At 43.2% G+C, this 27,882-nt stretch overlaps 1 protein-coding gene, 1 non-coding gene and 1 pseudogene across 7 annotated transcripts in view; all 3 read right to left on the reverse strand.

Moving 5' to 3' along the window:
* Positions 1-13,346, reverse strand: part of PHACTR4 (phosphatase and actin regulator 4) — a 75,600-nt gene extending 62,254 nt beyond the window's left edge. For all 6 annotated transcript variants that reach the window (XM_059690570.1, XM_059690567.1, XM_059690571.1 and 3 more), the window contains exon 1: positions 13,123-13,346. The gene's annotated coding sequence lies outside the window, so the exon portion shown is untranslated. The remainder of the gene's footprint in view (positions 1-13,122) is intronic.
* A 2,501-nt stretch (positions 13,347-15,847) lies between these two features.
* On the reverse strand, positions 15,848-15,954 carry LOC132232043 (U6 spliceosomal RNA). The gene has a single exon (XR_009452207.1). It is a non-coding gene; the product is annotated as a U6 spliceosomal RNA (small nuclear RNA).
* Positions 15,955-18,460: 2,506 nt separating this feature from the next.
* LOC132231934 (dynein light chain 1, cytoplasmic-like) lies at positions 18,461-18,787 on the reverse strand (annotated as a pseudogene).
* Between the last annotated feature and the right edge of the window lie 9,095 nt (positions 18,788-27,882).

Here is a 27,882-nt window from a genome sequence, read left to right on the forward strand (position 1 = left end):
GTACAACTAACTGAGAACATTGCCAACTGGGATTTATTTTCAAGGGGTTGAAATACAGATTCATAATATAAAAATATCATAAACTTGAAGGGTAATTTTCATTTTAAAATATATCATTTTCAGTTTCCTCAAGTAAGTTCCCTTTCCAAACCCCAGCTTGAATTATTAGAGTATAAAAGCCAAAATTTTATGTTATAAAAAACAAAAACAAAAAAACACCTCCAAAACTCACATAAACACCTGAGAAAGGATATGAGCATATCTTAGAAGGAAGGAATTGGTTTGCCTAAAGAAAGTAGAAGTTATTTTAGATACAGGAGGATGGTTCAGTAAGTTATAAGTTTAGAATGATCAAATATGAAAATAAAGTAAAAAAAAAAGTTTTGAAAGAACTGTGACTAAGTATAGATATCCAACTTCCTTCACCCTTAATTAAGAGAAGGATCAAATCTGCCAATCTTGCTTCCTGTCTCTTTCGTGATTTGGATCCCAAGGGAATTCTCTAATAAACAGTCTGAATTCTAAACTCCAATTCAGAGTGTATTTTCAGAGAACAAGTACCTACTAACAGTTGGTGCTACATGCGATCTGAGAAAACTCGAAATACGATGTGGTTTTGGAGTTGAATTGCTCACAGACTAGATGGCAATGAGGACTCCATCACTGGTGGTGGGTGTAACACAGATAATCCATGGCACAAGGTGCTGGCGTAATTCTTACACTTTCACCAGTGATGATAGTGTTATCTGTGGAGTGGAATACTCTAGTTGACTGGATGTATCAGGCATGTGAAAAGTAAGGGGAAACAATGACTATGACTATGACAATGAAATTGAATAGCTATGATTAAATTCAATTGATGCTCTAGAAAAAGATAACAAAAAGCTAAGAGTGATTAACAGTCAAGTGAAAGTCAAATACGAAAGCCACAGGACCTCCTAGGTAAACATACAAAGAGGCTTTTTTTCTGTGACAGCAGGAGGACAGAAAAAATTGAAGATCAGGCTCATCAGAATAGCCCAGCTCCAAAGAAAGTTAACTCTCAACCAGGGAAGTATGCTATGCCAACATCAGAACCCTGATTAGGAAAAAGGGACTCTAATCCACAAGATGGAGACAACAGAGTTGAAACCCCTCCAAAATCTCAAATACCCAAATACTCCTTAACTCCTTCTGACTACAAAAGAGGCCCTGTAAGAGCTAGCGCTCTCTCCTCACATGAAGATAATGCAGAGGACTCCCCTACCTGTTCAATAAAACAGTGCCCCTCAGGATCTGCCACCTCCATGCCCCCTGGCTCATCGGCCTTTAATTTATAGTAGGTCAGTACTGTGTCTGATAAGGTCAGAACTATAACCTCAGAGAGTTACGAGAAAGACTTAGCCAGCATGTACCAGAGGAGTACAAATGTGACCGAATTCTGAGTGTTTGAACATGAGGATCAGAACATCTATCTACACTAATAAAAGAGAAAAATGGTAATTGGCGTACGACGATACCCTTTTCATTGGCTAATCAGGGCTATATGCAAATTAACTGCCAACTAAGATTGGCAGTTAACTGCCAACAAGATGGCAGTTAATTTGCATGTGTAGGCACAATGCAGGGAGGCGAAAGGGAAAGCAGGAAGAAGCCCCCTGCCACTGACAGTGATCGGAAACCCAGGGGGGAGCCTCTGCCCTGCCCCCCAGCCATGATCGGAGAATCAGGCGCCTTTGCCGCCCTGGCCAGTGATAGCAGGAAGTAGGGGTGGAGCCAGCGATGGGAGCTGGGCACGGTCGAAGCTGGCAGTCCCGGGAGCTAGGGGTCCCTTGCCTGGGCCTAAAGCGGAGCCCACGATCGCGGGGCCGCTGCAGCTGCCGGTCCCCGCTGCCCGAGCCGGACACCTCAGCCAGAGGCGTTAGGCCTGGGCAGGGGCGGAGCCTGCAACCACGGGGAGCTGGGGGTCCCCTGCCCAGGCCTGACACCTCTGCCGGAGGCCTCAGGCCTGGTCAAGGGGCCAATCTGGTGATTGGTGATCAGAGGGTGATGAGGGTCAACTCCTCTGGCCGAGGCATCAGGCCTGGGCGGGGGGCTGAGCCAGGGATTGGGGGGATATGATGGTCCCCTTGCCCAGGCCTGAAGCCTGGGTCAGAGGCGTCAGGCTTGGGCGGGGGGTGGAGCAAGCGATCAGAGGGAGATGGGGGTCCCCTGCCCAGGCATGATTCCTAGGCCAGAGGCCTCAGGCCTGGGCGGGGACCAGAGCCAGTGATCGGGGGGAGATGGGGGTCCCCTGTCCAAGCCTGACACCTCTGGCGGAGGCGTCAGGCCTGGGCAAGGGGCCGATCAGGTGATCAGAGGGTGATGGGGGTCTACGCCTCTGGCTGAGGCATCAGGCCTGGGCAAGGGGCAGAGCCAGCAATCGGAGGGGTCTGGGGGTCCCCTGCCCAGGCCTGATGCCTGGGCCAGAGGCATCAGGCCTGGGCTGGGGGCAGAACCAGTGATGGGGGGAAATGAGGGTCCCCTGCCCAGGCCTGACACCTCTGTCAGAGGCGTCAGGCCTGGGCAAGGGGCCGATCCTGCGATTGGAGGGTGATGGGGGTCAACGCCTGAGGGCTCCCAGTATGTGAGAGGGGGCAGGCTGGGCTGAGGGACACTCCCCCCCAACACACACCCAGTGCAAGAATTTCATGCACCGGGCCCCTAGTGTATATATATATAAAAAGCCAGCATTCGTAACAACCAGAACAACCAGTCGCTATGACGCCCACTGTGGCCAGTGAACTGGCCCGATCAGGGGGCAGGGCCAGCGGTCAACCTCCCGCAGCCCCTCCCGCTGGCCATCCCCATCCCTGATTGGACTCTCCCACCCAGATCGATGGCGGGGTGGCTGGCCAAACCCTCGCGGCCCTTCCCCCTGACCAGCCCCGCCCCTGATACCTCCCCACCCCAATAGGAGGCGGGGCTGGTCGGCTAACCTCCTGCAGCCCCTCCCCCACCCTACCCCACCCCCTATCAGCCCCCACCATCCCCATTGGCCCACAGCCCCTCCCCCCAGCCAGTTCCACCCCCAATCAGCCCCCCACACACCAATTGGGGTGGGGCTGGCTGGCCAACCTCCCACAGCACCTCCCCCGGCCACTGACCCCCCGATTGCCCCCCACACCTCATTTGGGGGAGGGGCCCGCTGGCCAATCGCCCACAGCCCCTCCCCCAAGCCAGCCCAGCCCCGATCGAGCCCCGATCAGGGCGGGCCGGCCCAGCCGGCCAACCTCCTGCCATCTCCTCCTCCCCACGGGCCCAGCCCCGATCTGCCCCAATTGGGGCTGGGCCAGCTGGACCCCACCCATGCATGAATTCATGCACTGGGTCTCTAGTATAAGATTAAAAAGGGAGGTGATTGATCATTCTCTGGAGATACAGAATTTAACACCCTGGTCAAAAACTTCAAGATCTGGTGTGAACTTACTACCACTAGGATGGTTCCTGAAAGCTAGAAAAGTGATGGTCCATGTTAAATAAAGTAGCAATGCCAAAACTGTAGTGGCAGACAGTGGAGAAAGGGATTAAAAGTTTCAGGGAAGTAGGCTTGTTGAAGTGGTCAGAAAACACATCAAAAGATTACGTTCCTTGAATAGCCAAGAGGATATCATCAGGAATGTGCTAGTGAGAAGGGGCACCAGTATTAATAAGTTAATAGCTGTTCTCCTCCATTGGAGAGGTTGTTACACAACTAACCTCACTGACAGCAAAGGTGATGGATGACAAGACCCTGACACAAAGGAGACCAGCCTGTGGTACTTAACTGTTAGAAGCTAGATGGACACAATCCTATATAATAAAAGGCTAATATGCAAATAGACTGAACAGCTAAATGACTGGTCGCTATGATGTGCACTGACAACCAGGGGACAGATGCTCCCCATAGGAAGCTACAAGTCAAACATCCCCCAAGGGCTCCCGAACTGTGAGAGGGAACAGGCCGGCTGAGGGAAACCGCTCCCCCCCCCCCAGTGCATGAATTTCGTGCACCAGGCCTCTAGTAACTACATGAAGACCAGCAAAATCAGAGCGCCAGTCAAAGGGATCTGACTCAAATGTATGGAGATAGTTAATAAAACATGATGTCACTAGCAGCAAAATGACAAGCAGCCAATAAGAGCAGTTCTCTATCTGTAATCTATGTATATGAAAACCTAATATGCAAAGTGTCCCCTCGGGAGTTCGACCGACCAGGAGTACAATTGCTCGCTCTGATGAGTGCTGACCACCAGGGGGTAGCACAGAACAAAGGGAGGCCCAGGCTGGCAGCCGCCTGCCGCTAGGACCCTACTTGTGCATGAATTTCGTGCACTGGGCCTCTAGTATTGATATATGAACAGCCAAACCTGGCCCTGGCCAGGTAGTAGTTCAGTTGTTTAGTATCCTCCCGACACCCCAAGATTGTGGGTTCAAATTCCAGTCAGTGCACATACAAGAATCAAACAATGAGCGTATAGCCCTAGACCAGGGGTGGGCAAACTTTTTGACTCGAGGGCCACAATGGGTTCTTAAACTGGACCGGAGGGCTGGAACAAAAGCATGGATGGAGTGTTTGTGTGAACTAATATAAATTCAAAGTAAACATCATTACATAAAAGGGTACGGTCTTTTTTTTTTTTTTTAGTTTTATTCATTTCAAACGGGCCGGATCTGGCCCGCGGGCCGTAGTTTGCCCACAGCTGCCCTAGACGGTGTGGCTCAGTGGACAGAGCATTGGCCTGAAGACTGAAGAGTCCCAAGTTAGATTCCGGTCAAGGGCACATGCCTGGGTTGCAGGCTTGATCCTTAGTAGGGGGTGTGCAGGAGGCAACCAATCAATGATTCTCTCTCATCATTGATGTTTCTATCTCTCTCCCTTTCCCTTCTTCTCTGAAACCAATAAAAATATATTTTTAAAAAACACACAAAAAAACAATGAGTGTATACTAGTAAATAAGTGGAACACATTGACATTTCTCTTTCCCTTCCTCTCTTTAAAATCAATAAATAAAAATTTAAAAAGAACGTCCAAACCTGTAGAAAATTTTATGAGTTTATTTGAGCTAAAATGGATGGCAATGGAAAGGAAGCAAGATCTCAAATGTTTCAGAGAATGACAGTTTGCTGTTTCTTTTATGCATGTGGAACTAAGAAGGGAATGTAAGAAAGATTACATGAAAGTGGGAGAAAGCAAGGCAGGGATTGGATCACAGCATAGTTAAGATTCTGTGCTCTCTTTCAGGAGTCTGGAAAAGAGAATTACTTCTGGCATTTCAAAGGTGTGCTAATCTATATGCACAAGAACAATAAACAGGCTTGCCCAGCCAGTGCTGCTCAGTGGCTGAGCATCGACCTATGAACCAGGAGGTCACAGTTTGATTCCCAGTCAGGGCACATGCCCGGGTTACGAGTTTGAACCCCAGTGTGCAGGGGACGGCCAATCAATGATTCTCTCTCATCACTGATGTTTTTCTCTCTCTCTTCCCCCTCCCTTCATCTCTAAAATTATACATATATGTGTGTATGTGTATATATATACACACACACAATAACAACAACAAAAAACCCACAGGGCTTGCTTAAACCTTTTACTAAAGAAGTTACAGGCCTGGTGCAAAACTACCCACTATGACCTGACCAGTTAGGAATTTATGATCAGATCACCCTATGAGGTTACTTTCTGTTAGATTTATTACAGTGCCCCCTTTTCATCTACAGTAACACCAAAACAAACCAAGGATAGATCAAGATGCTGAGGGCAGCCACCCCAATAAAAAACCAGACCCCTATGCCCAGTTTCTGGACCTGAACCAATTTCAGATCCTGAACCCACTGACTGAAGGAATCCAGGTCACCAGGAGAAAGGAACCAGTTAATACCAAAGCAAGTGTAATAATTCCCTAAGAAATCTATGGCTCTAAGACCTAATATGCCCCTGTACTTGTTTAATACTCTGCAGTTGCTGTCTTGAAATTCTTAATAATTTTATCTGTAAATTTGTGTTCTGTAAGTGAAGTCTGATGGGGAAAATGAAACGTGCTGGGGGCTTAAAGCTCACACGCATGATCTATCTCCTCCTGTTTTCCCAGGAGGGGCCTCTTGGCCACACCCTCTGGCCCCACCTGGCCATCCTTTCCTTGCCTGGGCTTGGGAGAACCGTGGCACTTTTAGTGGGCAATTTCTCTTACTCATTCTCAATCCAGGAGTACTGGGCACACAAATAATGTAGTTGGCCCTGCTTATGGCCATTCATTCAGGTAACTGTAAACTGTTTTGAGGACAGGCTGATATTGACATCTGGAGTCTAGAAGTGTCATGGACTTAAGAGGACCAGGAAATAAATTGAGTCCTGGCCCAAGATCCAGACCACTGGGTCTGTGGACCCTACTGGTGGTCATTTCCCAGGGCCCCGAGTATATAACTGAAAGAGATATACTTGGAAATTAGCACACCCCCATTTTTAAAATTTTTTGAGAGTACGTTTATTAAAGCTGGGGACAATGAAACAAGGGCCTAGGATAGAAAAAGCAACAACTCTCTAGAAACAACGTGGTAAAGAAGTGAGCTGTTAGCTCACCGGGTATTCAGAGAAAAGGGGGCCTTGGAGGCAGATTCAGGAGGTTAGCCCAGGATGAGCTGCTGCTACCCATTGGCCCTCTGGGCAAGTATCGTGGGGACCCTTAGAGTTTAGGAGGAAAAAAATTCACTTGAACAGGAGATCCTATGGGTGTGCTCCAAGGAGGGTGTGCCAGTGCAAACCCCATTCTGAATGCTTGGCATGTGGGATATTATCCAATATTTATAACTATTAAACTGGAAATATATTTATTTTAAAATATTAAAATCCATGATTAGTAAGGTTGGTTGTGAATAAACAAGAACTGTAAATTGTTCGTAGCACTGAATATTAGAGGACTGATGTTGGCAAACAATTTGGTAATACCAAGAAAGCAATATATAAATGTATACCTGCTAATTTCATATTAAAAGAAAAACACATTACAATAAAAAGACCTGTATGTATCATTACTGGTAATAACTATTAACCATTTGTAATGGTTAAATTGAAACCAACAACATGGGAATCTTTAACTCAGTTTATTTGCACATACGGGTACTGTTTAGTAGGGAGTATAAAGAGATAAACAAACTACAAAGGGAAAAGTGCCTATAGATATATAGACAAAGTGCTTTGGGATCACTAAAGCTATGGATGAATAATTAATTAATCCTTTATACCAATTTTTAAAAATGTTTTTATTGATTTTTAGAGGAGGAAGGGAGAGGGAGAGGGAGAGGGAGAAGGGAAGGAGAGAGGGAGGGGGAGGGGAGAGAGAGAGAGAGGAAAGGGGGAGGGGAGAGAGGGGGGAGAGGGGGAGGGGGAAAAATATCAATGAGAAACATTGATCAGCTGCAGGAACTGGGGATCCAGCCCGAAACCCAGGCATGTGTCCTGACAGGGAATCCAACCAATGACCTCTTGGTGCATGGGATGACGCTCAACCAACGGAGCCACACTGGCCAGGGCCTTTATACCAATTTTTGACACTGTGTTGCCAACCAAAGTCAACGAAGAGAGTAAGCAGCTGGGTAGGGAAAATCAAGTACACTGGTTATCACCTAGATGGCATGTGCAGGGTAAAGTCTGGCTAGGGAGTCCTCTGTAACAGATTAAATGAGTTTTATCAGAATTAGCTATCCATAGAGGAAATAAACCAAGCAATGCACTGTTCTCTCAGACAATCGTAAAACTGTTATCTACCTTTAAATAAAATACAGTCGACATCTTTCTAAAAAATACTCCTGGAAATTTGGCTGACAAGTATACATTTGAGGGAATAAATGTAGAAAATCTTTAACAATGGAATTTTTTTAAAAAATATATTTTATTGATTTTTTACAGAGAGGAAGGGAGAGAGATAGAGAGTTAGGAACATCGATGAGAGAGAAACATCGATCAGCTGCCTCCTGCACATCCCCCACTGGGGATGTGCCCGCAACCCAGGTACGTGCCGTTGACCAGAATCAAACCTGGGACCTTTCAGTCCACAGGCCGACGCTCTATCCACTGAACCAAACCGGTTTCTGCAACAATGGAATTTTTTTAAGGCATAGATTTGATTCAAGATTAGATTATTTTTTAAATGTATACCTGAAAAAACATCTAGCAACATCATATACTACAAAATGAATTTCTGAACTCAGTGCACTGACAGTTCACACACCCTGAGAGATTTCCTTACCATAAAGTATTCCAGAGTCAAAGGATGCACTTTAAACTAGTGCCCCCTCCCTCCCTCTCTTCCTCCTGCGTGCAGCACTGATCACAGTACGACCCCCTTTTCCTTTGCCAGAGAGAATAACTTTTCTCATACTTATTAAACAGCTTACAATGACCTCTTACATCCATTATCTCATCTCATACCTCTGAAGAAATTATTATCCCTATTTTATAAATGAAGAAACTAAAGTATAAAGAGGTTAGTTGACTAGGACATTCACAGCTAGGAATGTCCCAGGTCTTCAAACTCCAAAGGTAGTAAATGCATTATATATTGAGTAAATATGTCAGAATTTTCAAGTTGTCAAAATAAACACCTGGTGCTTTACACAATAGAGAAGTTAAATTGCAAACCAAACTTGAATCTGAAAGCTGTATAGGTTCAACCATCTCTTCCCTAAAACAGTCAAACAGCCATGACTAATAGTCACAGAGCGGCTATAATGGAACACCAGACTCTCTTAGACCAGTCTTCTCTCATGCTCCTTTTCCTTTTCTAAGAGTAGTAACAGTAACTTACTACAGGAATTTGAAGGGTATAATACAACCCTACTCGCTTCTGAAAACAATTCCATAAGCTAGGTACAGAAGGAATCATTATCCCCATGTTAAAGATGAGAAAAATAAAGTTCAAAGATGTCACTTAGCCCTCAAAGTTGCACAATAAATAAGACAGGATTTTATTTATTAAGTCCTTACTTGCTTACTGTCTGATTCCTCTTTCATCCCATTCCTAATCAGTCTATAAGCTCCCAAAGGGAAAAGACTTCTTTTGTTTTCAATGCTTTATCCACAGGGTTGGTCTACAATAGTATTTAGAACACAGTAGGCTTTCAAAAAGCCTACTGTGTTCTAAATACTGAATGAATGAATGGTTTTGAAAATGAAGAAGACCAACAGCAAAAAACAAAAAGGAAAAAGTTCCTTCCAGCCCTGGCTGGCTACCTCAATTGGTTAGAGCGTTGTCCCAATATGCTGAGGTTGCAGGTTCAATCCCCGGTCAGGGCACATACAAGAATCAACCAATGCCCATACTACCCAAAGCAATCAATAGATTTAATGCACTCCCCATTAAAATACCAATGGCATATTTCACAGACCTATAACGAACTCTCCAAAAACTCATCTGTAATAAAAAAAAAGACCCCGGATAGCTGCAGCTGATCCCGAGAAAGAAGAACAAAGTAGGAGGGATCTCAATACCAGATATCAAGCTGTATTACAAAGCCACTGGTTCTCAAAACTGCCTGGTCCTGGCACAAGAACAGACATATAGACCAATGGAATAGAATAGAGAACCCAGAAATCGACCCAAACCATTATGTTCAATTATTATTTGACAAAGGAGGCAAGAACATACAATGGAGTCAGGAGTCTCTTCAATAAACGGTGTTGGGAAAATTGCAAAAAAATGAAACTGGACCACCAACTTACACCATGCACAAAAATAAACTCAAAATGGATAAAGGACTTAAAGGTAAGAAGGGAAACCATAAAAATATTAGAGGAATCCACAGGAGCAAAATCTCAAGATACATGCCAAAGCAATATCTTCACCGATACAGCTCCTAAGGCAATGGAAACAAAAGAAAATCAACCAAGGAATGCATAAATAAGTGGAATAATAAATTTATGTCTTTCTCTCTCTCTCTCTCCCTTCCTCTCTTTAAAATCAATCAATAGCTGAAACCGGTTTGGCTCAGTGGATAGAGCGTCGGCCTGCGGACTGAAAGGTCCCAGGTTCGATTCCGGTCAAGGGCATGTACCTGGGTTGCGGGCATTTCCCCAGTGGGGGAAGTGCAGGAGGCAGCTGATCGATGTTTCTCTCTCATTGATGTTTCTGGCTCTCTATCTCTCTCCCTTCCTCTCTGTAAAAAAATCAGTAAAATATATTTAAAATAAATAAATAAATAAAATAAAATCAATCAATAAAAAATTTTTTTAAATTCCTTCCATTAGGATGGCATAGTAAGAGATTTGAAACAGGCTTCTACTAGTTAGAAAGGCTAGACTAATTTTACTGACTCAATTCCATTGGCATGTTATGTACTTTACCTAAAAAGAATTTAAGTAAGAGAGGTGAAGTAGGTTTCTATTGCTGATGTCACATTCATGGCATGTTCTGACATAAATCTAAGACTTAAACTGCAGGTTTGAAACTGATTAAAATTTTTACTAAAAGCAAGAACTAAAGGTAACATTTTCTTGATTGATTGTTGACTCTTTGGCTAGAAAAGTATCTGAATTTCAGTTATTTCTTCAATGTTAGTTCCAGCAGCCAAAACTGCTTTATATAATTTGTTCTCCAACACATTTCTCATAAACTTATAAGCAAAGATTAGTCAAAACCTTTTAATAATGAAATCTTTTAGTAATAATTAGTGAAAACCTCAGCCTAAGAACTGACCATCCTTTCCCACCTCTCGGGATCCATAAAATTGCCGTTCTGTCTAGATACAAAGTAATCCAGAATACCATAAGACAAAGCAATGGCACCAACTTTCAGTATGACATTGTTTATAATTCTAGAAACTACAATTCCTTAAGAATCAGCTTGCTCTGATTGGGAAATATTTTCATTATTTTCTCCAATATTTAGATTTCAGTAAATCACAAGGTGCTGGTGGTGGTATGATGTGTAACTGCAATAGGTGTGACATAATGGAAAGAGCACTGGGCTTGAAGTATGGTTTACTCTCTTTCCTACCTATTGCACTCTGTGACCTTGGGCAAGTCACAGAACATGGTAGAGGCTGCAGATTTAACATTAGTCAGCCATAACATGAGAGAACAACCACCTCACAGAATTATAGTGAAAATGAAATCACATAATGTATATGAGGCTCTACCCAGGTAGCTCAATTGGTTAGTGTGTCCTCCCCATAAGCCAAGGTTACTGGTTCTATCTTGGTCAGAGCACGTGCAAGAATCAACCAATGAATGCAGAAGTGGAATAAATCAATGTTTCTCTCTCTTCTCTCCCCCTTCCTCTTTCTCTCGAAAATCAATCAATAAGATAATAATAATATATAAGATGTTTTAAAAAAATAACAGTACTGGCATGTTTGAGGAAGAAGGTAACAGCTGTTCCTTAGTTTTTTAACTACTAGAACAATTCTGTGGATGCTTCTTCAAAGTATAGCCAGGAAAACACAACCAATCCCCACTCATTGCTAGATTAAAAATTGAAGAACAACTGTATTAAAGACCTCTATCCCTGCCCTGGCCGGTTTTGCTCAGTGGGTAGCGCGTGGGCCTGCAGACCATAGGGTCCCTCTTCCATTCCATTCACGGGCACGTATCTTAGTTGCAGGCTCCTCTCCCCCCGCCCTCCCCCCATCCCGGCGTGTGTAGGAGGCCACCAATTGATGTGTTTCTCTCACATCCATGCTTCTTCTCTCTGTCTTTCCCTCTCTCTTCCACTCTCCCTAAAAATCAATGGGAAAATATCCTCCGGTGAGGATTAACAACAACAAAACACCTCTATCCCTATACAATATTACTAACACAATCTGAGAACCTCAGAATAAATCACTTCCAGTATGAGCTTCCATCATGAGATATGTAAATAATAGAGTACAAAGGGCTTTGTCTGCCTCCATGGCTAACGTGGGAATTTAACCTACATAACTTCCATAACCTTCCCTGATTCCTGTAAAGCAGTCCTGACTGTCCTCATTTCAGCGACTTGAAATACTGCATCTCTTCCAACAGGAACACCTGCGTTATAAAGCGTTATCTTAAGCTAAATTCCGGCAATTCAGTCTTCCAACCGGACATACATAGCTACCATTACCTACAAAGTTGGGTCAAATCCACAAGATTCACGCGTTGCAGTAAGGACCGTAGTACTCACTGCCTCTACTCTAGCAAACTGGCTTCAGTCCTTTTATTTGGTGAAATAGTCCTTTTTTTTTTTTTTGGCTTTCTAGAAGCCACTAAGTTTGTTTTCTCTCTAAAGCAGGGCCTTCTATTAATGGACGTTTTCGTTCGTCGTTTTAAGCAGAATAAATAGGAGACGATGTTGGGGCTGAGTCCTGCGGTCTCGTTCCGCACGCGATGAATCAAAGGCTGGTCGCCGCTTAAACCACTTTCTCTCCGAGTTTCGAGAGGCGCTGCCACTGCGCCCATCCGCACCGGCGCTTCGGTTCCCCGGTCTCAGCGGCGCCCCACAGGCATCGCAGCACATCCTAACCTTTCCCCGTTTCCCCGGGAGTGGGCTCATCTCTTTCCCAAAGGACAAGTCCCCGACCGAAAACGTGCCCGAGGTCCGCGCCCTGGGTCGCCCGGGGCTGACGGTTAAGAGCGAGGCAATCGCCCCGAGATTTTCCACCGAAACTCCGTCCGCCTCCGCCCGGTTCCCGAGCTTCCGCTCTGCGCAGCCGGGATGCAGAAGTCCGAAGCCCGGCGGTTTTGAAAAATGGACTTTGACCCGATCCGGTTACCGTAACCGGATCCCCAGGGGCCGGTCCCCGTCAGGGACTGGTCCCGGGGGCTCCCCCGAGAAGGCAACTCCAGGCACAGGCACAAAGGGACGCAAAGCAGCCCAGACAAAAGGGCCCCGCCAAGGCGCCTGGGGCGGAGGGAGAGCCCGCGCGGGGCGCTCAGCAGGCGGAGCAGTCCCGCCGGACCGTTGTGGGAGGGAGGGCGCAAGAGGAGGCGGCGGCCCCAGCCCGTCCCGTCCGCCGCCCGCGGCGACCGCGGCGACCGCGGCCCGAGCCCTGTCCCTCCCCCGGACCGCGACCCCCTGGCGGAACCAAGAACGCGACCCGAGCCTAAGGAGCGGCCGCAGCCGGACCCCGGGCACTTCCCGCTCACTTTTCCTTGCTCGTTGAACTCACCGGGGTCGCCCCGCCGCCTCCTCAGCCTCCACAGTAGTTTCCCCCGGAAATCCTACTTGGCCCACCGGCCGCCAGCGGCTGCCAGAGCCTACGGCCCCCGGGAGGGGGGAGAGAGGGAGCAGGCCGGACAGTGAGGGGGTAGGAAGTGTCGCCGCGGGGGCTCACGGAACTTGTAGTCTCCAGCCCCCCGGCCAGCTCTGTTGGGGCCGACAAAATGGCGGAAATGTCTCGCTGTTTGCTCTCCGGGCGGTCGCCCCACGCGGCCTCTCTGGGCATGCGCCGCCCACTGGAGCCCCGCGTGGAAAAGAATTTGGGCACTTTTCCTGGTATTGAGGGGGACAAAGGTCTATGGACTTGGAAGGACAGAGTTCAGTGTACTGAGCTCCAGGCAGTGCCTAAGGTGGCAGCTGATGTAAGTGTTCTGTTTGAGAAAACTGTGCGGCCCAATTTCAAGTATAATCTCCCCAAAAGAAAAAAAAACAGAAACTACTCACGGCCAATTTGAAGTGCAAAAAATTTAGAAGCAAGTTCCCTCAGTTTTGTGCATAAGGAAGAAACTCTTAATACCTTCAGCCCGTTAAATCCAGTTATTCCGCATCGCAAAGATCTCAGTTCCTTCCCATTGTCCCCGCTACCGTCACTTGGAGGAAGCCACCAACATCGCCCTCCAGAACTGACTAGTCTCAGGCTCCAGGAGAGAGCAAGGCAGGGAAACCTGCGGTGATGGAGAACCGTTTGAGCTCGGTGGGTGTGTCAGCATTTTGAAAAACCCTAACTGAACTCTGGTGCCGCGTCACATATAGACATTTTTTGATATTTGCAACCATAGTAAAGCAAAGATTTATATTTTTTATATTTATTTTATATATTTAAATGCCATTTAACAAAGAAAAATCAACCAAAAAAATGAGTTCGCGTGTCGCCTCTGACACGCGTGTCATAGGTTTCGCCATCACTGGTAGGGGATAGTTAACAAGGTAATGTGATCGCTACCCCTTATTTTTCCCCCTTTCATTTATTGATTCTAGACAAAGAGAGGAAAGGAGAGAAGAAAAACATCGATTAGTTGTTCCACTTATTTACGCGTTCATTGCTCGCTTCTTGCATGTGCCCTGCCCAGAAGCCAAACCCGCAGTGTTGGGTTCTCAGGAGGATGCGCTAAGCAGCTGACCTCTGTGCCAGGGTCCGGTGCGCTCTTCAAGGTGGTTGTGTTTCCCAGGAGAACGGAAAAGAGGCTTTTCAAAAGTGTGTTCACCTTGATGCGCAAAAACAACGGCCCGGACTTGCTTCATGCAAAGATAACCTTTTACTCGGGAGGTGACAGGCTTGAGGGTGACTACCCTTCCTGACCTGCCCCGTTAGGAGCTTAGGGTCAGACCATCCTGTGAGGTCACTCTCAGATTTACTGCAGAGCCCCTTTTTCTTTCGCGTGGAGGTATTCAGTTTGTGGAAACTCGTCAGTTGGGATATAAATACTTTTGTATACTTATCTATACTTTTCTGCATGCATATTATGCTCCCAGTATAACTGATTAAATGGAAAGTGGCCTGGACCAGGCCTCTCTTGTCTTCTGGGAGGCCAATTAACAGTAAAGACTATTTCTAATCATTATTATTTCTGGATTTAGGGCTTATGGGCTCTTTTGGAGCATAATGTTAAGAGCAGAGGCTTTGGCAACAAACCTGTTCTGCCACTTCCGGTCTGTGTGCCCTTGGCTAAGTTATTTAAACCCGTTAGGATTCAGTTTTCTCCTTGTACAATAGCAAACATAATGGTACCTAATATATAGGTTGGTGTGAGAATTAAAGTTAATGCACATAAAGTGGCCAACACTATACCTGATACATGTTAAATGCTTAATAAACGATAACTGTTAGGGAGGGTAATATTAGTTTTCATCTTCTTTTGTTTAAGCTTCCAAATTTTCAACAAAGAACATAGACCCAGGCTACAGGAATAAGGATGTTCATTGTAGCACTATTTGCAGATAATAATAATAATAGAGCCTTAGCCAGTTTGGCTCAGTGGATAGAGCACTGGCCTGTGGATTGAAGGGTCCCGGGTTCAGTTCCGGTCAAGGGCACATACCTCAGTTGCAGGCTTCAGAGAGAGTGCAGGAGGCAACCAATCGATGTTTCTCTTACATTGATATTTCCCTCTGTCTTTCCCTCTCTCTTCCACTCTCTCTAAAAATCAATGGAAAAATACCCTCGCGTGAGGATTTTTTTTAAAAAAACACACAACAGATAAATAATAAAATAAATTTAAAAATAATAATAATAGCCCTAGCCGGTTTGGCTCAGTGGATAGAGTGTCCGCCTACAGACTGAAAGGTCCCAGGTTTGATTCCGGTCAAGGGCATGTATCTTGGTTGCAGGAGCAGCCCCAGTAGGAGGTGTGCAGGAGGCAGCTGTTCGATGTTTCTAACTCTCTATCCCTCTTCCTTCCTCTCTGGAAAAAAATCAATAAAATATATTAAACAAACAAAAATAATAATAATAATAGAGTGGGCAAATCAATTGTGATATATTCATAATATAAAATACTACAAAACAGTTAAAGTGAATAGCTACAGGTATCCACATGGATAAAACAAAATGTCAAATTGCAGAAGGTTATATACAGCTTGATACCATGTATATAACATTTTTAAATATGACAGACAACACTATATACTATTTAAGGGTTCATACATACGTAGTTTTTCATGTTTTGTTTTGCTTTTTTAATATGGAACGCTTCACGAATTTGCACGTCATCCTTGTGCAGGGGCCATGATAATCTTCTCTGTATCGTTCCAGTTTTAGTATCTGTGCTGCCGAAGCGAGCACCACACATACACAGGACAATGCAATTCTGAGGAGAGAGGAAAAGGAATGGGTGAAAGGAGGGATACATTGGGGCTTAAAACATAGCTCTGATATTTTATTTCTTCAAAAGAATTGTAAGAAAATAAGGCAAAATATGAAGATTTGATAACTTTGGTGAAAGGTGCTTAGGTGTTTGTTATTAAAACATCTATTTTTCTATATGATTGAAATAGTTCTCTAAAAGGAAGCATGGAGCAGAGCAATGTACAAAATATGCTACCTTTTTTAAATAAGGAAAAATGGTAATGTATTGCCATAACCGGTTTGGCTCAGTGGATGGAGCATCAGCCTGTGGACTGAAGGGTCCCGGGTTCGATTCCAGTCAAGGGTATGTACCTTGGTTGCGGGCACATCCCCAGTAGGGAGTGTGCAGGAGGCAGCTGATCGATGTTTCTCTCTCATCGATGTTTCTAATTCTCTGTCCCTCTCCCTTCCTCTCTGTAAGAAATTAATAAAATATATTTTTTTAAAAATGGTAATGTATTTATATCACCCACATCTGTTATGCCAACCTGAAATCAGTGGCTTTCACAATAGTAGTAGTGGTGGTGGAGGGGGAGTATAGGGTTTTTGTTTTTAAACAGTTGTTTTTTTACACACAGTGAATTTCATTCTTTTTGGTGTTCAGTTCTATGAGACAAATGCATACACTTGTGTAACTATTACCATTATAATTTAAATTATCCATTTACTCCAAATACTCCCTCATGCTATATTTTATAGTCAACCTCTCCCCCAACCATGGCATCCACTGATCTGTTTTCTGTTCCTGTAGTTTTTCCCCAGAAAGTCATACGAATGGAAGGAAAAAGTATAGTTTTTTGAGTCTGACTACTTTCACTTAGAATAATAATGCATGTGGAATTCATCCATGTTGTTGCATGTATCAGTAGTTTGTTCCTTTTTATTGCTGAGTAGTATCTCATTGTATGGATGTATCATAATTTGTTTCTTCATTCACTAGTTTGGGACATTGGAATTGTTTATAGTTTTTGTTGACTGTGAATGAAGCTACTGCAAACATTTGTGTATAGATTTCTGTATAAACATAAGTTTTTATTTCTCTTAGGTAAACACTTAGGAGTGGGATTGCTGAATTGTATGGTAAGTGTACATATAATTTTATATTTAAAAACCCACATTTTTTTCCAAAATGGCTACACCAGTTAGAATTTTCATAGCGAGAATGAAAGTTCCAGTTGCTCTGTGTGCTTATCAGCATTTGATATTGTCAGATTTTGAAAGTATTGTTTTTAGCCATTCCAATATGTGTGTATTGGTACCTCCATAAAACCAACATTTCCTTAATAACTAAGGATATTCAGCCTCTTTTCATGTGCTGATTTGCCATCTATATATTTTCTTTAGTGAAGTATCTGTATTAGTCTTGTGTCCATTCATTTACAGGGTTGTTTTCTTATTATTAAGTTGTGAGAATTCTTTTTACATTCTAGGTATGAGACCTTTATTAGCTAAGTGATTTGCAGATGTTTTCTCACGGTCTGTGGTCTGTTGTAGCATCTTTCACAGAGCAGAGTTTTAAAATTTTAATTAAGTTCAGTTTGTCTTTTTTTCTCTTGTGAATCATGTCGTAGCTAAGAAATTTTTGCTTAACTCAAGATCACAAAAATTTCCTCTCATCTTTTTTTTTTTTTTTTTTTGGCTAATTGTTTTATAACCACAACAAATGAGTACAGGGAATGCCCTGTACAAAACAACACAATAAATGCCCTGGCTGGTGTGCCTCATTTGTCCTGTGCACCAAGAGGTCACTGGTTCAATTCCATGGGTTAGAGCACGATCGGTTGCTTCCGTGTGAGAGAGAAACATCTATCGATTGCCTCCTATACTCGAACCCGCAACCTGGGTATGTGCCCTGACCAGGAATCGAATCAGCGACCTATCGGTGCACAGGACAATGCCTAACCAACTGAGCCACACTGGCCAGGGCTTACAGAGTTTTTAATACACTGGAGAGCGTTTGGCTTGCTAAAAACAGTAGGTTACTCAAATTTTTCATTTTCTTTTGGAACCTCCATTTAGACAACACCCTAGCTGAGCTACATTTGGATAAATCATAATTCTGTTTATCCCTCAGTTTGCCACTCAAAAGATTACATAAGCATTCTGTTAAGATGCTTTGGGCCGAACTGGTATTGCTCAGTGGTTGAGGGTCAACCCATGAGCCAATAGGTCACAGTTCTGTCCAGGCCAGGGCACATGTCTGGATTGTGCACTCAATCTCCAGTAGGGGACATGCAGGAGGCATCTGATGTTTCTCTCCCTCTCCTTCTCTCTCTAAAATCAATAAAAAACACTTTAAAATAAAACCACTAACACAATAAAAGGTTCAAGATCAAGGTGTTCCTTTAGGCAAGGCTGAAGATTCCAGTCTCTGGTATTTAGAATTAAGGCTGCAATCTTATTTTTGGGTGGATCACTGGGTGTGTGGGTACTATCCATGCTTTTAATTAGATTTAAACAGAAGAATGGCCACTTGGCCCAGATAGAAGTAGATGAAGTGTTTGTGTCACATAACTACCGAAGTTCCTTCCCACAATGCAGTGCCAGGTGGGGTTGTACTTCTTGTCAGATTCCTTCTTAATATGGGCCACAGTGTCCTTCTCTGTGTTATATTTCTTCAGTGCTTGAGTAGCACATTCCACGGAGTCCTGTTGCATCTCCTCCTCCATGTCAGCATTTTTGACCACTGCCTTTTGGTCACACGTGGTTATAGTGGAGCTGGGGCTGGCTGGCTGCAACAGTCTCCTGAGGGAGGGGTGGTCCAGGCTCAGACCCAAAGAAGCCTCCCCCTATATTTTCTTATAGTTTAGTTTTAGGTTATTTATTTCTTTAGGATTTCTGCATATACTTTTATATTCTTGATCTATACCTTGAAGAATACACAAGCTTTCCTCTGGGGTGGGAAAATTGTGTGATTTGGGATAAGCATGATATAGAGCAGTGATGGCGAACCTATGACACACGTGTCAGAGGTGACACGCAAACTCATTTTTTTGGTTGATTTTTCTTTGTTAAATGGCATTTAAATATATAAAATAAATATCAAAATATAAGTCTTTGTTTTACTATGGTTGCAAATATCAAAAAATTTCTATATGTGACACGGCACCAAAGTTAAGTTAGGGTTTTTCAAAATGCTGACACACCGAGCTCAAAAGGTTCGCCATCACTGATATAGAGACTAGCTTTACACTGTGTACACTTTTGTGCCATTGAATTTTCCCTTAAATGTATATCTTACCATACCTTAAAAACAACAGCAAACTAGGGAATTTTTTTTTTAAGCTAAAAGCTCAAAAAGTGTTGGGGGACTACTGAAACACAGTTCCAGCCAGCATAGTTGAAAATCATCAGGATGATTGTTGGACTGGATGACTTCACCATAGTTTCCAATCCTTAGAGCTCTCTTCTGTCACAGCTGTGAATGGCTCTACAAGCCTAGCAGTTCTTACTGGGCTAAGAACCAAGTCCAATTAACTGGTAAAGAATTAATTGGGCCAATCAGAGAACAACATGCAAATGAGTGAATCTGACTACTATAAAGCTTCCTCACCTAGCTGAACATTGCAGAATTTAGAGACGTGGGTTTGCTGCCACCTGAAGGCCACATCTCTCAATAACAGGTTCATGGAACTAGCCGAGGGAAGGGGCAGAATCCCTCTCAGAATTGAGTCCTCTGGGGGACTCTGGATTGGAGTAAGAGTGATTTATAAAATTTTCCCTTTTCCCCTTCAGCTCAAACCCAAATTGGTAAGAGGGGCTCCTAAGAGTGGCAACTGTGGCATCAGATTGTCTAGGTTCGAATCCTGTTTTTACCTTGGTAAATCAGATAACCTGCTCTATACCTGTTTCCTGACCTATAAGATGAGGATGATAACAGTAGCTCCTTGGTATGTTGGGAAGATTGAATCAGATCATGTAAAGTGTTTAACACAATGCCTGCCGCATGGTGAAAACACAAGAAATAGTAGCTGTTTTTAGGCAGAACTTGAGAAACCTTGGTCATTGTAAACCGAGAGACTACCTTGATGCACAGTAGTCCATTGGAAAGGCCTGTAGCCTCTAACTCCACCACTTAAGGCTTGTAACTTGGAGCAAGTGTCTTAACCTCTCTGCACCTTACCTCACCTCAGGGGCGTTTTTGGATGTTACGTGAAATCATCCACGTAAAGCACCAAGCACAGTGCCTGGCATGGAGTGGACAGTTAATACGTGGAGTGACGATTAACACAACAATAGTTTCCAAGTATAGCCGAAGGTTGGACAACTCAGGTTGCAAACAGGCAGGCCACAGGCAGTCACTAACCTACAGATATTTTGGTTCAGCCCTCAATATTTGCATATTTTAAATTACCTGCCATCATTTAAAACAAAAATTTCACATTTAATCCAGATTCTTAACTTCTCTTTTAAAATGTGAAGTTCTGCCCTGCCCATGTGGCTCAGTTGGTTGGAGCGTTGTCCCATACACCAAAAGGCCATGGGTTCGATTCCCGGTCAGGGCACATACCTAGGTTTCAGGTTTTGTCCCTGGTTGGTGCTAGTATAGGAGGCAACAGATATTTCTGGTATTTCTCTCTCACCTCTCTCTTTCTCTCTCTCTCTCTCTCTCTCTCTCTCTCCCCCTCCCTCCCCCCCTCCTTTTTTCCCCTCTGTCTTTCCCTCCCTCTCTCTAAAATCAATAAACATATCCTTGCATATTAGCATAACCAATGGACACAGACACTGGGGTGGTGGGGGCTTGCCCGTGGTGGGAATGGCTTGGTGGGGGGGAGGTCAAGCCGGGGCAAAAGGAGACATATGTAAAACTTTAGACAATAAATTTTTTTAAATGGGGAAAAAAACGTATCCTGGAGGTTTCTTTGGGTCTGAGCCTGGGGTGAGGGTTTTTTAAAAATAGAATAAAATGTGAAGCTCTGGTAATATACCACACCAGATTTGGAAAAAGGTGGCATATAACAGGGAAAACTAATTTCTGTCAAGAGAGCCAAGTAATGCTCCCGGAAGAAGCTGAGACGTGAAGGTTGCGTGGGGGAAACAGTGCTCCGAGCAGAGGCTGATGGGTCCAAAGGCCCTAAATCAGGAAGATCAGTGCCATCAGGTAACTTCAGAAAAGCCTGGTGGCTGGAGCACAGTGAGCAAGAAAAAGGTGGGAAGAAGATGATCCAGTCAGCACTTAAGGATTTTGGACTTTATTGTGAGGACAAGTCCAAAAGCTGAAAGCGAGGAGATAGCCAGTTGGTGTAAAACACTGAGGAGCTAGATGGGATCAGAATGGAGAAGGGTCAGAAGTCAACAATTAGCAGCTGAGAAAGCAGAGGAGCACTAGTGCAGTATAGGATCTATATCTAGAAACTCTGGGCATACACAGGAGAGCCTATCGGGTGTGGTCTGGCAAAGGGCAGATTTTATTTTATTTTTAAAAATAATTTTTATTGATTTCAGAGAGAAGAAAGGAGAGGGAGAGAGAGATAGAAACATCAATGATGAGAGAGAATCATTGACTGGCTGCCTCCTGCACACTCCCTACTGGGGATTGAGCCGGCAACCCAGGCATGTGCCCTAACCGGGACTCACTCAAATAAGAACCAAGTTAAGTTGGACACCAGGGTGAATATTTTATGTCCATTTTAATAGTGGAAAAGTGAGAAGAATAAAGATTTGGCCAAGGATTATATATAAAAAATGAGATACAGAGCTAGATTCACCATACCTACTTCTAATGTGTTGCTCCTCTAACTATATTAGTTTTCTCAAGGTGAATATACTCAGCACCAATACTATGTTGTTAATAATAATAATATGTACCTTTTATTGAGATCTTGCTAAATTTAGCCTCTGTGTTTGTGTGCAGTATTATCTTATTATTTCACTCAGTTAATAGAGTTCACCCAAAATACTATGTACCAAGGGACTGTTAGGCACTGGGGACACAGGAATGAAGGAAACAGTCACCATTCCTGTTCTGTGGGAGTTCACAATCCAGAAAGGAAGTGAGTAGTTGAAGACATAATTATAAAGGGTAATTGGCAGGTACTACAGGGAGAGTATAACAGTGAACCCAACCTATCATGGACAGCAAGGAAGCTTTCTGAAAGAAGTGCCTATTCTCACAATAATCTGGCAAGGTAGGTGCTATGAATATACCCTTTTCACAGATGAGAAAACTGATGTTCTCAGAGAGATTAAGTAACTAGGCAGTGCTAGAGCCCAGATGTAAGCCTAGATCTATATATACCTAGACCAAAGCTCATTCTTTTAGCTGCTAAGTTATTTCTTAGCAGATATTTCCATTAGTTTGTCCTTTCATTCTGGGTCATGTGAGTGGAATGAACTATTAACTGAGATGTCTGCAATGCAGGAAGTTGAAGTCATGGCTTACAAACTGTGCAAGCATGTCTGTGTCAGGGTTGGCTGTCAGTTTTGGAATGACAACTATTTAATGATACAGCTCTTTTGCTAATATTTGAATAGATGTTCAGGTCAATGGAATATTATTCAACAGCTATGTACTGAGTGCCTACTATGTATCAGTAATGGTGCTAGGTGCTGTTAGAGTTACAGTGATAATAAAACAAGTTCCTAAGTACTAGGCTAAAGATTGTCTTAATCACTAACAAATAAAAACATTTAAATAACAAAGCCATAATCCTGGCAGTTAGAAACTGTAGGTAACTTACTGTAATAGCTACCAGGTTTTGAGCATCAACCATGTGCCAAGCATTGCATGAGGTACCTTAATGAAAATTAACATGATCATGGTCATAATTACTAGTAAAAACTAAAAGACACCTACTGTGAGATTGTGTTGAGCAGTTTACATTATCTGTTTTAACTCCATTCTCTTAATCCATGTTCATTGTATAATGCTAATATCGCAGTAATAATGACGCTAATATTGCCCATTCCATAGATGAGAAAATTGAACTTCAGGGATTTTTGCCTGAGTTCCCAGAGCTAGTAAATAGAAGAGCTAGAATTCAAACCCAGGTCTGTCTGACTCCAAAACTTGGGCTCTAGACCATTGCAACCACACTATATCTGCAAGGAGAATTAGCTTGTAAAAACCAGGGAAATGTGTTATGATCTGCATAGCTAGATACACATCCAGACAGGAGAAATAAATATCAGTGCTTTTAAAACCCTCCAGGGAAGTGAAGAAACAAGGGGGGAAAGCCCAACAATGGGTCTAGTAATTAGATACTAGTTAAGTCCTAAAACAGAGTGTCCACTCAAAATATTTATACAATTATGTATATCACTCAATTCTGCTTAAATTTGCCTCCTGAATTATCTTTAAATTCAAGTAGTAATGAAAGCTCAGAATTTTTGGTATTAAGATACACTTCCTGCCGGAACCGGTTTGGCTCAGTGGATAGAGCGTCGGCCTGCAGACTGAAAGGTCCCAGGTTCGATTCCGGTCAAGGGCATGTACCTGGGTTGCGGACACATTCCCAGTAAGGGATGTGCAGGAGGCAGCTGATCGATGTTTCTCTCTCATCGATGTTTCTAACTCTCTATCTCTCTCCCTTCCTCTCTGTAAAAAATCAATAAAATATATTTAAAAAAAAAAAAAGATACACTTCCTGCCCTAGCCGGTTGCTCAATGGTTAGAGTGGCAGCCTGCAGAATGAAGGCTCCTGGGTTCAATTCCAGTGAAGGGTACGTGCCCTGGTTTCGGGCTCGATCCCCAGTAGGGGGCATGTAGGAGGCAGCCAATCAATGATTTTCTCTCATCATTGATGTTTCTCTCTCTCTCCCCCTCTCTTCCTCCCTGAAATCAATAAAAATATATTTTGTAAAAAAGAAATCCACTTCCTTCCTTTGGTTATTTATTTATTAAAATTTTAATATTCAGGACATGTTTTTATTGATTTTAGAGAGAGGAAAGGAGAGAAAGAGAGAGAGAGAAAGAGAAACATTGATGTGAGAAAGAAACATCAATCAGCTGCCTCCCATAAGCGCCCCAACCCAGGATCAAACTAGCAACCTAGATATGTGCCCTGACTGGGAATTGAACCCACAACCTTTTGGTGCACGGGATGATGCTCCAACCAACTGAGCCACCCAGCCAAAGCTAGATACATTTCCTTTAATTCTTGTTTTATATCTTTGTGGGAAAGAAAATAAACTATATAATAAAAATCAATGTCAAGCAAATAAGTGACCCCATTCAGGATGGGGTGCAAGCTGTGCTTAGTAAACTGGGAAGAAAAAAGTTCCCTAAAGGAAGCAGCCATCAGCCATGGGCCATATGAACAACCTGTCTCCATGATTACTTGTGGCTGTGGGCAGGGATGTATGCAGCCTCATCCCAGATATTCAGATATGGCCAGAGGTGAAATCTGTGTAGATAAGGAAATGCCCAGAATTGGCTCTGTGACAAATGGACCAGGAAGATCACTGTTGCGTTCAAACATATGATGTGTACATTTTTACCTACTTAATTATCCTTTGTCTCAACATAAAAATGCAAGAAAAGGCCCTATTGGTGTGACTCAGTGGTTGAGCATTGACCTCTGAACCAGGAAGTCGAAGTTTGATTCTTGGTTAGGGCACATGCCCCGATTGTAGCTCGATCCCCAGTGGGGGACATGCAGGAGGTATCCAATAAATGATTTTCTCTGATCATTGATGATGTTATTTTTTTTTAAATCCTCACCCGAGGATATTTTTCCACTGATTTTCAGAGAGAGTGGAAGAGATGGAAAGACAGAGAGAAATATTGATGTGAGAGAAACACATCAATTGGTTGCCTCCTACACGGGCCCTGGTCAGGGCCTCAGCCAGAGAAGAGCCTGCAACTGAGGTAGGTGCCCTTGACTGGAATCGAACCCGGGACCCTTGGGTCCGTAGGCCGATGCTCTGTCCACTGAACTAAACCTGCTAGGGCTCATCATCGATGTTTTTATCTCTGTCTCCCTCTCCCCTCCTCCCTGAAATCAAAAAAAATATATTAAAAAATAAAATTTTTTTATTTTTTTAAAAGCTAAAAGCAATGAAGTACAGTTAGATTTTAAAAAAGAAAATTACAAAAAAAAAAAAAATAAATTACCCATAAACCTACCTCTGTAATACAACGACTATCATTATGGTGTGTTTTGTTTATCTTTCTTTAATATACAGTTTGTTTTTTTTAATATATTTTATTGATTTTTTACAGAGAGGAAGGGAGAGAGATAGAGAGTTAGAAACATCGATGAGAGAGAAACATCGATCAGCTGCCTCCTGCACATCTCCTATGTGTGTGCCCGCAACCCAGGTACATGCCCTTGACCGGAATCAAACCTGGGACCTTTCAGTCCGCAAGCCGACGCTCTATCCACTGAGCCAAACCGGTTTCGGCTAATATACAGTTTTGAAAATAGTAGTAATAGTGTACAAATAACTTGTAACATGTTAAGCTAAGTTAATATATCTTAAACGTATTTTCATGTTGCTGTGGAGTCCTCATAATAATAATTTTAATGGGTGTGCCAGAATTTACTTAACCACTAATATCTAATTCTCTTTTGCTGAATATTTAGGTTGTTTCAAGTTTCTTTTTTTTTTAAATTGAGGTATAATTGACATACCTATATATATATAAAAGCCCAGCGACCCGAATGGCAGAATGACTGGTCACTATGACGGGCACTAGAGTGGCCAACCATCCTGATCCGGGCCCTGATTGGCACCCCCAACCACCTGTGGCCCCTCCCCCCAGCCGGCCCTGACCCCATTTGCCCCCCTACACCCCGGGGGCAGAGCTGGCGGCCAACCACCCATGGCCCCTCCCCCTGGCCGGCCACAGCCCCTCTCCCCGACCTCAGCCCCTCTCCCTGGCCTGCCGGCCCCCCCATACGCTGTGATGGGGGGGTTGGCTGGCCAATCTCCTAGGGTCCCTCCCGCCAGCTGGCCGGCCCCCTGATAGGCCTTGATTGCTGGCCAGGACAAAGGACTCCACCCGTGCACAAATTTGTGCACTGGGCCTCTAGTAACATAATATTAGTTTCAGTTATACAACATAATGATTCAATATTTGTATATATTGCAAAATGATCACCATAAGAAGTCTACTTAACATCCATCACTATACAGTTACAAAATTTTTTCTTGCAATGAGAACTTTTAAAATCTACTTTCTTAGCATGCAATACAGTATTATTGACTTCAAGTTTTTTATTATATGGATTATGTAGCTTTTTCCATACTTTAGCTTATTTCCTCAGCCTAGATTACTAGATGGGGAATATTGGGCCAAAGGGTATAAGGACTTAAAAAAAGGGGGGTATAAAGATTTGATGATTCTAGATATTTACTTACAAATTGCTTTTGAATAGGTTTTTACTAATTTATAATGACACTAGAAACATTAGAATACCCATTTGACTGCATTTAAAAAAGCACTTGGTATCACAATTTAAAAAATATATATATTTTTATTGATTTCAGAGGAAGAGAGAGGGAACGATAGAAGCATCAATGATGAGAATCATTGATCAGGTGCCTCCTGCACACCCCCTACTGGGGATCGAGCCTGCATTCCAGACCTGGAATAGAACCTTTTTTTTTTTTAAATATATATTTTATTGATTTTTTACAGAGAGGAAGGGAGAAGGACAGAGAGTTAGAAACATTGATGAGAGAGAAATCAGCTGCCTCCTGCACACTCCCCACTGGGGATGTGCCCACAACCAAGGTACATGCCCTTGACTGGAATCAAACCTGGGACCCTTGAGTCCGCAGGCTGATGCTCTATCCACTGAGCCAAACTGGTTAGGGCTGGAATAGAACCTTGACTTCCTAGTTCATGGGTTCACGCTCAACCAGTGAGTCACACCAGCCAGGCAGTATCACAATTTTAATACATTAGGAGCCAGAAAAATATTTTATACAAACTGATTTTGAAGTCAATAAGTTTGACTTCCCTTTCCCCCTGCAAAATAAAAAAAAACTTTTATTTGAACAAATGGTAAAATTTGTAAATAAGCGTGTGTGTTTCCAAAATAAGTACTTTGAAGGGAACCAGTTATTTAGATGTTTACCTTCTGATGTATTTGTTTGTTTTTTTAAATTAATCTCATCACTTCACACTCACACCTCCAAGAAAAAACACAGAAACAATTGTAGTCAACTTGACAAAAAATGCCAATGTGATGACTCACATCCTGTCTCCCTCTGGAGTTCAGCCTTGGCTCCATATTGTTGGGCCCCATGTTACTAAGAGCCCGTCACTGTCTAAGAGCATCCTGGGTGTGGGAGCTTCGCATCTTTGCAAGAGGTAGGATCACATTTTAAAGTGAATTGAGAAGGGCTGACCCCTCCTTCACATTCTTGTACCAGCTACACTGGCTGAAAATCAGGGCACAGATAGGATTGGAAGTTCCAGAAACCCTACTAAAGCAATAATCTTTTCTATTTTGTTTTTAGTTATTATTTTAAAATTACACAAGAAATATAGTCATCGTAAAAAAGATAGGCAAAAACAACAAAAAGTACAGCATATTTCCAATACCACGCAGTAACTATTAACATTTTGAAGTATTTACTTTCATACTATTTTCACTATGTACATGGTTTTTTAAATATATTTTTTAAGGATTTCAGAGAGGAAAGAAGTTGGAGAGAGATACAAATATCAATGATGAGAGAGAATCATTGATTGGCTGCCTCCTGCACAACCCATACTGAGGATCAAGCTCACAACCCGGGCACGTGCTCTGATTGGGAATCGAACCAGTCACCTCCTGGTTCATAGTTTGATGCTCAACCACTGAGAGACGCCAGCTGGGCTCTATGTAAATGTTTTATAAAAAATAGCATAGATACATGTTGTTTTGAAACTTTGTTTTCCACATAACAATTACAGCTTATATCTATACT

Source organism: Myotis daubentonii, chromosome 3 (genome assembly GCF_963259705.1).
Source record: "Myotis daubentonii chromosome 3, mMyoDau2.1, whole genome shotgun sequence".
NCBI lineage: Eukaryota > Metazoa > Chordata > Mammalia > Chiroptera > Vespertilionidae > Myotis > Myotis daubentonii.